Raw genomic sequence first — 12,594 nt, forward strand, 5'->3', positions numbered from 1 at the left:
CCTGCTCGCTGGTGGTGGTGCTCCCACCCAGAGAGTCTGGCTCTCCCTGAGCCTGCGGGGTGACTGCAGTGCTCACACAGGCCCTTGCCAGGGGCTGCCCTTCCTGGCCATGAAACTCGCCCGGCCGTTTAGCTGTGCCGGTCACTCCCCTGCCGGCAGTGCTCACACAGCCCTGGTTTGGGTCTGGCCAGAACCTCCTGCGGTGCCGGGGTTCGCAGAGAGCCCAGCCGCCAGGCTCAGGTGGTAACTTGCCACACTCATGCCTGGCACATAGGCAGCACCAGGGATTAAACATGTGACCTTCGTGAACTCATACCTGGCACTCTAAGCCACTGAATTAGTCCTAGAGCCCATCCCCATTTTTCTTTCTAAGTGAAATAAGGTAGTTTTTTTTTGTCTGCTTTGGAGTCACACCCAGTGGTGCTTAGGGCTTACTCCTGGATCTTCACTCGGGGATCACTCCTGGTGGGGCTCAGAGCACCATATGGGGTGCTGGGGATTAAACCCAAGTCGTCTAGGTGTTAGGCAAACACCGTAACTGCTGCACTAGCACTCCACCCTTGCAAGTAGTATTTTTTTTGTTTTTGGGGGGTTGTTTTTGCTTTTTGAGGTAACACCTGGCTCTGCACTCAGGAATTACTCCTGGTGGTGCTCAGGGGACCATATGGGATGCTGGGATTCGAACCCGGGTTGGTCGTGTGCAAGGCAAACACCCTACCCACTGTGCTATCACTCCAGCCCCGCAAGTAGTTTTTAATGAATGAAACTTACTTAGAAAAATGCAGGGGTGGGGGGTAGTGGGGGAGAAAGAAAGGAACCCATGTTCAAGAGCGAACATGAGCTTAAAAAAGCAGGCCGACAAGCAAGCAAAGAGACCTAGAGATAAGCAGACGAGACAGACGTGCAAGGGAGGGCACGGGTTTGAAGAGCAAACCAACACTCTGCATTCTTGGTTCAGCTTCCGGAGGGCCTGGGGAGAGAAGGTGGGATCACGATGACGTGAAAGGCTGGCGGCCCTCTGTGGACAAAGTCCTGGGTGCCCGTCCGCAGAGCAAAGAACAGCAGGCAGGCGCTGGGCCCAGCACCCCCGAGAGTCAGCCTGACAACTCCCCTGTTTCCATCCCTGTTCCCAGTTCTACTCACTCTTGTTCCTGGGTTCTCTGGTTCCCTGAAAGATCTCTGCGTCTTTCTGTCACAGAAAGTTTTATTAGGGCTTAAATTTTATGTAGCAGACCTTTTGCTTTTTTGGGCCACACCCAGCGATGCTCAGGGGTTACTCCTGGCTTTGCACTCAGGAATGACTCCTGGCGTGCTCAGGGGACCAATGCCGGGGATCGAACCCGTGTTGGCCAATTGCAAGGCAAACACTCTACCCGCTGTACTATGGCTCTGGCTCCAAATCCTAAATTTTTAATGGAAAATTTTACCTGCTGCTCTCTGTGGTAAGACAAAGGCTGTTACGAGACATGTCTGCAGGGGACTTATGTGTGTCCAGTGGCCAGCCGGAGGCCTTGCTGGGCAGGGCTAGCCCTTCCAGGTAGCCTGCACAGTGGAATACTGGCAGGACCACTTCTGCGGTATTTCGGCAACAGGAAGAAGCCTGCTCAGCCCTTCTCCCCGGCGTTTCCTGGGCTGTCCCAGCAGCGGTCAGCCTCAGAAAGCGCCAAGGTCACGCCACATTGCAGGAGCTATGCACCCGCCAGGACAGCCCGGCTAGCTCTGCTTCCTGCCACACGTCCAGGAGCACTCAGGTACCTCAGGATGGGTAAGGCCATGAGTCTGGGCCTCCAGCGCCACCCCCACACCCCGCCATGAGCCCCACTGGTCAGCCCCTGGGACTTCGTGGACGCAGAAGAGGGACCCACAAGGTGTCATCAAGGCAACTTTGCCCTCGGGCCACTGGCAGCGGGGTCTGAGGAAGACCCTCCCGTTACTTACTTTCCCTGCGGGAGTCCGGAGGCCAAGCATGCCCGACACACAAAGACATGAGAGGCTTTTCGAGGCCTCCGCTCTGCGAGGGGACTCCAGCCCCTCAGTACTCACAGCCTCGTGGGGAGCCTCCCGCAGCCCCCAAGACCTGCTGACTTAGAATCTCATTTCAACAACCCCCCATCTTGCCTCTTTGGGAAGGTGCTGCCCCACAGCCCGACAGAGGGGAGTCAGGACCTCAGAAGGTGGTCTCCCCCTCTGCCGCTAGCTCCTCAGAGGACCATAAGCCAAACGCTCTCACCTGTATAAAACTCGGGACCCTCCTAACTGAGATCTGAGTCTTCCAGACATCGGGCAGGGCTGGGGATGGGGGTGGGTCAGGGCTGCTCATAGGCTAATCCAAATGGGATTTCTTGGTTAAAATTCGGGAATGAGACAGTGTGCTGATTATACAGCATGCACGCCAGAGGGTGCCTTATGGTTGGTAAAAATCAGAGCTCAGGAAAATAATTTATTTTGGGGGCTGGAGCCAGTGGGTAGGGTGCTGCTTGTCTTGCAGGCGGTCGACCTAAGTTCCGTTCCCAGCATCCTATATGGTCCCCAGAGCACTGCCAGGAGTGATTCCTGAGTGCAGAGCCAGGCGTAACCCCTGAGTAGTTCCTGGTGTGGCTATCTCTGCTGCCGAAAAAAGCAAAAGAAAACTATTTATTTTTTAATTTTTTATTTTAATTTTAAAAATTCACTTATTTATTTATTTTGCTTTTTGTTTTTTTTTTCTTTTTTGGGGGGTCACACCCAGCAGTGCACAGGGGTTACTCCTGGCTCTGCACTCAGGAATTACTCCTGGCAGTGCTGGGGGACCATGGGATGCTGGGAATCGAACCTGGGTTGGCCCCGTGCAAGGCAAATGCCCTACCCGCTGTGCTATCGCTCCAGCCCCTTATTTTGCTTTTTGGGTCACACCCGACAATGCACAGGGGTGACTCCTGGCTCATGCACTCAGGAATGACTCCTGGTGGTGCTAGGGAGACCATATAGGATGCTGGGATTTGAACCTGGGTCGCCCGCGTGCAAGGCAAACACTCTACCCGCTGTGCTATTGCTCCAGTCCCTAATTTTTTTTTATTTTAATGACTCACCATGAGATACAGTTACAGACTTACAAGCTTTCATGATTATGTTTCCATCATACAATGTTCGAGTACCCATCCCCCAACCCATGCCCATTCTCCATCACCAATGTTTCCAGTATCCCTCCCGCCACCCCCATTCCTTCCCCACCCTGCCTCTGTGGCAGGCACATTCCCTCTTATCTATTTATTTATTTGCTTTTTGGGTCACACCCGGCGATGCACAGGGGTTACTCCTGGCTCTGCACTCAGGAATGACTCCTGGCGGTGCTCAGGGAACCATATGGGATGCTGGGAATCGAACCTGGGTCGGCCAAGTGTAAGGCAAATGCCCTACCCGCTGTACTATCGCTCCAGCTCCCCTCTTATTTATTTTTAATGGTACTAGAAAGTGAGAAATGACAAACGTCAGGAAAGTTCAGCCTTATTCTTCAGGGCTCGAGGATTTCTCTGCAGGACAGTTTTGCTCTTGCCTCAAGGGTTCTCTCCCAGGAGGTGTTGGGAGCAGATGGCACAGTGGCCGGAAGGGCATGATGGGAAAAGGAGCATGTGAGAGTCAAAGATGGGAGCACAGGAGCAAAGGGGCCCTCCCCACAAGTACCCTACACAGCGCCTCCCAGCCCCCTGCTTCCTGGCCTACCCCTAACTACCCAGCACTTTCCTGGGGGTGCTGGCTTAGTTGGGGAGAATCTTGTCGATTTTACATTTCTCTGTAGAAATCTCACCTTTCTGTGGCCAGCTGGCTGTGCAACACATGCCTCCCCCGCTCCCTTGGTGATATGACCGTGAGAACAGGCGTTTATGTTCACACTTGATTGTGCCACTCTCTGGGGGGGCCACTCTCCCCCCAGAGTGGTGATGCTCTCACACCTGTCTGCTCAGGAGCAGTGATGCTCCCATACACCTGTCTGTTCACGAATGGTGATTCAGCTCTCACACCTACCTGCATGCTCACAAGTAGTGGTGCTCTCACCCCTGTCCGCATGCTCGTTAACGGTGGTGCTCGCACACGCCCATCTGCAGGCTCACTAGGGGTGTTGCTCTTGCACATCTGGCTGTCTGCTCCGTTGTGGTGCTGGGAGAGCCAAGCAGCTGTGCTGGGGATCAGCTCTGGGTGGCTTTGGGCCGCACAGGAGATCAACCAGCAGTGTCACAGTTGCCAAGCAGATGCTTGTGCCATGAAGCCATTCTGGGGCTCCCATAACTGTTTCTGTTGTTCCATTTTTTTGGCCACACCTGGCAATGCTCAGGGCTTACTCCTGGTTCTACACTCGAGAATTAAGAATTGCTTCTGGTGGTGCTTGGGAGATCATCTGGGATGCCAGGATGCCAGGGATTGAACTCCAGGGCATCTGCATGCAGAGCAAGTGCCCAACCTGCTGTACTATCTCTCAGGCCCCCATAATATTTATTTTTAAAGCATACATCCTCCTCCAGCACTGGGGTGGACTTTTTATTACAAATCTTTAGAGAACGAGAGAAACAGTTCAAGGGCTGAGATAAAACTTTGCATGCAGCTTGGAGGGCTCCCTCGGGGGGTGGGGGGATGCGTGTTGAAAGTAGACTATGGACCAAACATGATGACCACTTACTACCTGTATTGAAAACCATAACACCCAAAATGGGAGAGAGAGAGAGAAAGAGAGAGAGAGAGAGAGAGAGAGAGAGAGAGAGAGAGAGAGAGAGAAAGGGAATGTGCCTTCCAGAGAGGCGGGGGAGGCAGGGACTGGGGGTGGTGGGAGGGATACTGGGAACACTGGTGGTGGAGAATGGGCACTGGTGGAGGGGTGGGTACTCAATCATTGTATGACTGAAACGTAATCACGAAAATTTGTAAGTTTGTAACTGTATCTCATGATGATTTACTAAAAAAAAAAAAATTAAAAAAAATACCAAAAAGCAAAAAAATCTTTGCTTGCAGGAGGCCTGGGTTCCATCCCAGGTACCACCTGGTCCCCTGAGTACTGCCAGAGTGACTCCTGAGGCCCCAAGCCCTGCCAGATGTGGCCCAAAAGCCACAAAAAAATATCTTTAGAAACATGAAGAACTACACAGTAGACCCCTTCAATAGATAGCTGGGGGTGTTTCCTGGGGAATTTCTGGCCTTCCAGCCCTCAGACCGGGTCTCCCCTGACTCCTAAGTCGACTTCTCACTTGGAAAAAGCCTACTCCCATTTATTAAAAATATGCGCTTGAGCCACAGCCACACCCTTAAGGAAATCAGAAAGTTGAGGTAGAAATCCGAAAGCTGGATGGGTGTCAGACTCACTTTCTCATTAGTGAAGACAGAGCACCAAGCCAGGGCGAGCTGTGGATTCCTTTCCCTTGCTGCCCGCTCCTGCCACCAACACCCATAACCCATTTTACCAGGCAGAGAGAAGAGGGTAGAAGCCATCAGAAAGGGCCTGGCAGGGCGGGCCATCAGCTAGGGAGGGGCACTTGAAATGCCAAGGGGATCCATGCTCCCCTCCTCCCTGCCTTTTATTATTAGTTTGCTAAAAGAGGAGACAGAACCCATCAAAGATTAGCCCTCTGCCAGAGTTCCTGGGCCGGGTGATAAAACCCAAATATTTCCCTTTCCAAGACTCTCTGAACTCAATGTCATATTTCTCTGGGCTGTCACTCTTCTGTTCACAAAAATAAACCCAGGCTAAACTCAGCTCCCTTCCTCTCTTTGCTTTTTCAAGCCCTCCGGTGCCTGAAATAGCTGTTTGTGGTAGCAGCACGTGGTGACGTTGTGTCTGTGATAAATAACCCCTAGCCCCAAATGGTCACCCCACACACACTCTGGGAACTTTGGGATCATGGACAGGGAAGGGTCTGGGCTGATCCTGTGGGAACCGGCCTCAGGCTGCTCCGCCTGCTTCCCAATGGGATGAGAAGGGCTTTCCAGGTGGGTCAGCCCCTGAGCTATTCATTTGTTTGGGCCATTATAGCAGAATGCCATAGAGGGCAGCTTAAATATTTCTTTCTGACAGTTGTGAAGAGCAATCAAACCCGTGACAAGGCTGATTCTGCATCTGGTGAGGACGTGCCTCTGGGTTCTTAGGGGGCTGCCATCTGTGTCCTCCTGCGTGGGATGAGAGATGAGGGAGCGCTCAGGGTCCCCTTTATGAGGATACTAACCTCATTCATGAAGACCCCATCACTCTGTTTTTCTTTGTTTGTGGGTTTTTTTTTTCTTTTTGGGTCACACTGGGCAATGCACAGGGGTTACTCCTGGCGGTGCTCAGGGGGCCATATGGGATGCTGGGAATTGAACCCGAGTCGGCTGCATGCAAGGCAAACACCCTACCCACTGTCTTATCACTCCAGACCCACCCCCATCACTCTGGAATTTAGTTTGAAACATATGGATTGGGGGCATGAAGACATTGCACCTACAGCATCCGGTAGGCCACTTACTAATCGTGCAACCCAGGCAAGTTAATCTACTCTCTCAGGCTTCAACTCTTGTTCGGTGGAGATGAGAATAAATGAAATATGAAAAGTGGTGGTCTGTATTCAAACTTTAGTCAGTAGTTATTCTTTAGAATTAGCGTCTTTGCACAGGTAGGGCAAGAGGTGGTCTCACCTGCCTCCCAGCTTCTCCCTCTCTCCTCTGTGCCCTCTTCAGCTCTCTCCTGCTGAGGGTTGGGAAGGAAGTTCCGAAAGGCAATTGGACCACCCCATGCCCTGCCCTGCGCCTCCTTCCTGAGCTGCCTCTGACTCACTCACTCACTCCCCACCTACCTCACCAGATTACTCCTTCTTTCCTCCCTTTCATCCTCACCCAAACACTCATTTATCTACTTACTCACTCACTTTATCTACTAACTCACTTACTCACTCTTTCTCTCGCACTCACCACTCACTCAACTACATTCACCCATTCACTCTCTCTATCACTTTCTTGTTCCAGGTGTACACCATGGATATCTATTGTATCCAAGAACCTGCACTGGTCCATGGAGAATAAAAAGGCCATGAAGGGTCAGGGGCAAGGTGTTTGCCTTGCATGTGGTTGACCCCAGTTTAAATTTCTGGGACTGAATATTGTCCCCTGAGCACAGCCAGGAGTGATCCCTGAGCATAGAACCTTGAGTAAACACTGAGTGCTACTGAATGTAGCCCAAAGTACACAAAAGAGGGAAAACAATAAGGAGAGAAATAGTGGGGAGGGGAGTCTGGAATGAGGTTGATGACATTTAATTTTGCCTAGAAAGAGGGATGAAACAATTTCCAGTGATGTCCTTACATTAACTAAAGGCTATTTTTAAAAACAAAAATTAGGTGAATGAGTTGTTGGTTTTTAACTAATCACATAACTTTTCTTCTTCTTATATTTCAAACTAAACTCTCATTTTTAACAACTGACCCTGGAACCCAGACTGTGACCCGCAGACCAGAGGTTCAGGAGCACATTATGCTTCAGAAGGTTTTGAGAGTGGCACAAAATGTAAACCCTTAAAATCAAATTTGTTGATGTCCACCTTTGTCCTTTGTCCAACTCTGTTACAGGGACATCAAAAGGTCAGAATGGAACAAGATCTTTCCCTCCCACAACTAAGTCACTCACTAAATCAAGATCCAACTTACCAAGTTCAGAAAGGCTGGTGGACCCCGAATCCTTAGAGAAGAAGAAAGTCATTCTTAGTTTCTTTTTCTTTCTTTCTTTCTTTCTTTCTTTCTTTCTTTCTTTCTTTCTTTCTTTCTTTCTTTCTTTCTTTCTTTCTTTCTTTCTTTCTTTCTTTCTTTCTTTCTTTCTTTCTTTTCTGTCTGTCTTTCTTTCTTTCTGTCTTTCCTTCTTTGTTTTTAGTTTGGAGGCCACGTCCAGCAATGTGCAGAGGTTACTCCTGGCTCTACACTTAGGAATTACCCCTGGCAGGGTCAAGGGATCATAAGGGATGCTGGGGATCAAACCAGACTGGCTGCATGCTAGGCAAGTGCCTATCCACTGTACTCTCTCTGCAGCCCCTACATCACCATTTGGAGAAGAGTCTACCACTCCTTGGTGACCAGAGTTCACCTCAGTGCTGCTGTCCACAGCTTGGACCTGCATGTCCTGCTGAATTTTCAGGCACATGCCAATTTCATGGCACACTGAGGCTCCAGCCCCACCAGGAAAGTGGGGTCACCTGAGAGGAAGTAAGAGGGAGCCTAGTGATGTGTTAGGGGCTTGCTTCCCCCAGATGTACGAGCAGGACTGCATGTTCTCTTCAGGGGGGCCTCTGACCTTTCAGGACCCAACATCTTCCCAGTGGATTACTATAAAGGGGTCGTGAGTTTGGGTCTGAGTTACGTGGCAGCTCAACAAAGGGAGGAACATACTGGGTTACATGGTTTTCTCTTTTCTCACCAAAGAATGCATACAAATTGATTTGCAGGAGCCTAACATTTTCCTGGAATGTGACTCCTGCTAAAGTTTCCCAAGTGTCTCCGGGAGAGAGAGAGAGAGAGAGAGAGAGAGAGAGAGAGAGAGAGAGAGAGAGAGAGAGAGACCCTGAACTGTGGACTAGCCCGGGGCACCCACCACAGGGTTACACAAGACCCGGAGACACTGAAGGCACACAGGGCCTGTGGGGTGTTTCCAGGGGCAGTTCTCCTGGGAGCAGCCAAGACAAGGAAAGCGTTTGTGCCTTTGACGTGGCTGAGCTCTCAGGGCAGTCCAGGGACTTCAAGGAAAGCGTGACTTCACCTGACCTCAGAACCACAGCTAGGCATTGGCGCAGCCTTCCCGCAGGAGCCAGCCCAAATGACCACACTGCTGAGATGACCCCGATGTGTGTGTGATGAGCATGCCAAGGATCCAAGCCTGGCCACACAGTCGTGTGCCCAACACACGAGGATGGGTATATGATTTACACCACAGCCCCCTTCCGCTGGGTTTCACTACCCAGGCTCAGCCATGGTCTGAAAATCTCGCACATAATAAGAGGCTTTGAGAAAGATCATGGTCTCAGGACTTTTTATTAGAAGATGTTATTATAACTGTTCTCTTTCATCCTTCATTGTTTTAGAACAATATTTTACTGGTGACTTTAAGTTGAACTTGTAATTCTTGTGCCTCGTTGTGATCTGCATGCATTTATGGACTCCCCCTTCCCTTCCCTGCTGCCATTGCTGTGATGGCTGGGGTCACACACTCGAGTGCCGGCACACTTGTTCTGGTTGTAATTGCTTGCACACTGCTCACCAGTAGCGCTCATTTTAGTGATGGTGCTCCCATCTCTTTTGGTTTCAGTGCTCACCATGGGATACACATGGTCATTGCAATATTCACACGTACTTGGTTGTGGCATGCTAGGGATCACACACTTTGTTGGTATGCCAAGGATCCCAAAAGACCACACTGCTGAGATGGCCCCGATGCACGTGTGACGAGTGTGCCAAGAATCCCACTCGGATTCTCACATTTGTAAGGATGGGCGTCTGCCACGGAGCTAGCCACAGGCCCCTGACTCTGGCTAATTAAAAAGTTAAATGCCATCATAAAGAACTATATACAGAAAAATATGTATAGAGCTCCCTGTAGAAAATTTGGGGTTAATTTCGTTTGTTTAAATGACCATTGGGACCAAGTTCCCTAGAAGTGCTGGGGACATCAAGGATATATCTAGGAGTACTGGGGAGACCATACAACAGTAATAAAAGCACCTGCCTTGCAGGTAGGAGGCCTATTTGGGGGTTTGATCCCAGTACCAGTCCACATGCTGAGTATGATCTCAGCAGCACTGCCATGGGGTCCCCAAGCCCAAAGCCTTCAGTTACATTACAGTAACACTCTTTAAAAAGGAGGAGGTAATAAAGAAGTAGGGAGAATAACGTAACAACTTGGGTGCCCTGCATACATCTTTTATCAAAAATTGCAGGGATGCAGAGATAGTCCAAGATTTAAGGTACATGCCTTGCACGAGGTTGGTCCTGGTTAAATGCCCAGCATCCCATGGGCTCCTGCGCATTTTCAGCTGCAGCACTACTCACTGTACTCTTTCTCCAGCAGTGGGTGCTGCATCTTTAGGCCAAGCATTAAACTGCTGGTCTGATCACAGCAATTTGCTAGGAGGCGTTCAGAATCTACTTCTAGGCCCACCGGAGAGCTCTCCAACCCCTATAAATTGCAAATATTGCCCAAGTCTTCTGAGTACCTCTCTCTGGCTAAATCTCTCTCCCTTTCACATAGAGGTAATCTCGATCTTGAAGGTAGGGTTTGATATCCCTCTGTGACACCTATACTCTGCTTTTTAGGGAGCTTAGCGGAAGCTTAGCCCCCTTCTGGAGGCTGGAAGGTCAAGGTGAAGACATCAGCAGTGATGCTTTCTTACGAGGCTCCTTTCTTTAATTTGTCGATGGCTGTCTTCTCCCCATGTCCTCTTTTCTGCTGCTGTGTCCGAACTCTCCTTTCTTAGAAGGACATCAGTCAGACTGTGTTTTCCTTCCAGGCTTGTCGACGTTTTAATCTCTTCTGATAAGAACATAATTGTGTTGGACGAGGGCCAACCCTCATGATCTCATTCTCCCTTAGTTACCTCTTGAAAGACTCTCTCTCCAAAGACCAGCGAGCTAGTGCAGTGGGTAAGGTGCTAGCTTTGCCTGCAGCTGATTTGGGTTCAATTCCTGAGCACAGAACCAAGAGTAATCCCTGAGCACTGCTGGGTATGCTCCTCCCTTTTGCCACCCTAGAAGACTGTCTCTTACCACAGTATCATTCTGAGACACTGGAAGTTAGGATTTTCAGCTTATGAATGGGGACTGGGCGGTAGACACAATTAAGCCCATAAAACTGCCAATAGGCTCATTCTCCTAGGGATAGACTTTGGGGGTGGGGGTGTTATGACCAATACTGCAATGAATGTCCTCATGCAGAGCTCTGTGTCACATTTACTAGGAAAGTTGGGTGTGCCTGTCCAGGAGTGAAAATGCTGTAATTTTGGTTACTGATTAATTAAATCATCTCTTTCTTGTTGGTCACAATGACACATACCAAGTTGTCAAAATACACATGAGACTATGTCTGAATGTGCCAGTGCCAGTTTGTGGCTCTAATTTGTCTCTTTGGACCACTTCATAAAGGAGAGGGTCTCTGCCATGGGCTGATATGTTTGACTCAAGCCTGCATACTAAACTACAAACACCCAGTACCTCAGATTGGCACCTTATTTGGAAATCTGATTGCTGTTGGATAACTATTTAAGATGAGGTTTTCTTGAGGTAAAGTGATCTCAAATTTCATTTGCCTGGTGTTCTTATAAAAGGGGGCATTTACACTCAGACTCCCACCAAGGGGGGATGCCATGTGAAGATGAAGACTTCAGAGGATTCTCCCTTGCAGCTCTTAGAAGGAGCTGATTAGGTCAGCCAGGGCTTTAGAATTGAACTTCCAGCCTCCAGAACTTGTCAACTATCAGGCAGTTGACACATCTCTTTGTTGAAGCATCATTTGTGGTACTTAGCCATGGAATCCTTAGGAAACAAAGATACAGTTCATTCTGGTTTTTACCATTTTTCTTAAGTGAGAGAGGGCTCCACCTGGCAGTGCCACATGACCATGCAGTGCTGGGATTCAAACCAGGGCTTCCCCATGCTAGGCTTTCTTTTCAGCAGGTCGACTTTAGGGGGGAGAAACTCCAAATCAATAATAGTGAATTTTTTGTTGAAATATTGAATGTAATCAAAGTAAAGTGAAAGTGAAGTGAAATTTACCAGTTACACATGCGGGGTGGGGGGCTGGGGAGTTGTGGGGGGATGGGGGGGGGAGGTATACTGTGATTCTTGGTGGTGGAATATGTGCACTGGTGAAGGGATGGGTGTTCGAGCATTGTATAACTGAGACTTAAACCTGAAAGCTTTGTAACTTTCCACATGGTGATTCAATAAAAGAATAAAATAAAAAAATAAAAATAAAAGAATTCCAGCCCTTGGAACTGACCTGCCTGCTTTTCATCTTTGATTTTGCATCTCTCTACCTTGCTTGCACAACTAGATATAAGCTAAGTGATGAATTAGGACACGTGAACCTAGTCAGGATATGCATTGCTCAGGAATATGGCCAATTGCACTGGGGACAGGGAGTCCCACCGTTAGGAGAAAAGTCTAAAGCAATGCCATAGACCTGAACTCCAACAAACTGTGTCATATCCTCAATCTTCGAGGCCTATATGTCTCCGACAAGCTGCTGACCCTCTCTGGTCTTTCATTTCTCCAGCTGTAGAAGAAGGTTCTAATGTGGTGGTTGTCAGGGCTGGGGGAATAAAGAATAGAGAGTTACTGCTTAGTGGATAAGGAGTTTCCCTTTCAAAGATAAAAAAGAGCTCTGTAGAGGAAGAGGAGTGACAGCAGCACCTCATTAAGAATGTACTTCATTGGGGCTGAGCGATAGCACAGCGGGTAGGGCATTTGCCTTGCGCGCAGCCGACCCAGGTTCTATTCCCAGCACCCCATATGGTCCTCTGAGCACCACGAGGGGTGATTTCTGAGTGCAGAGCCAGGAGTAACCCCCTGTGCATTGCCAGGTGTGACCCCCACAACACACCAAAAAAAAAAGAAAGTACTTCAT

This window comes from Sorex araneus, chromosome X (genome assembly GCF_027595985.1).
Source record: "Sorex araneus isolate mSorAra2 chromosome X, mSorAra2.pri, whole genome shotgun sequence".
Lineage (NCBI taxonomy): Eukaryota > Metazoa > Chordata > Mammalia > Eulipotyphla > Soricidae > Sorex > Sorex araneus.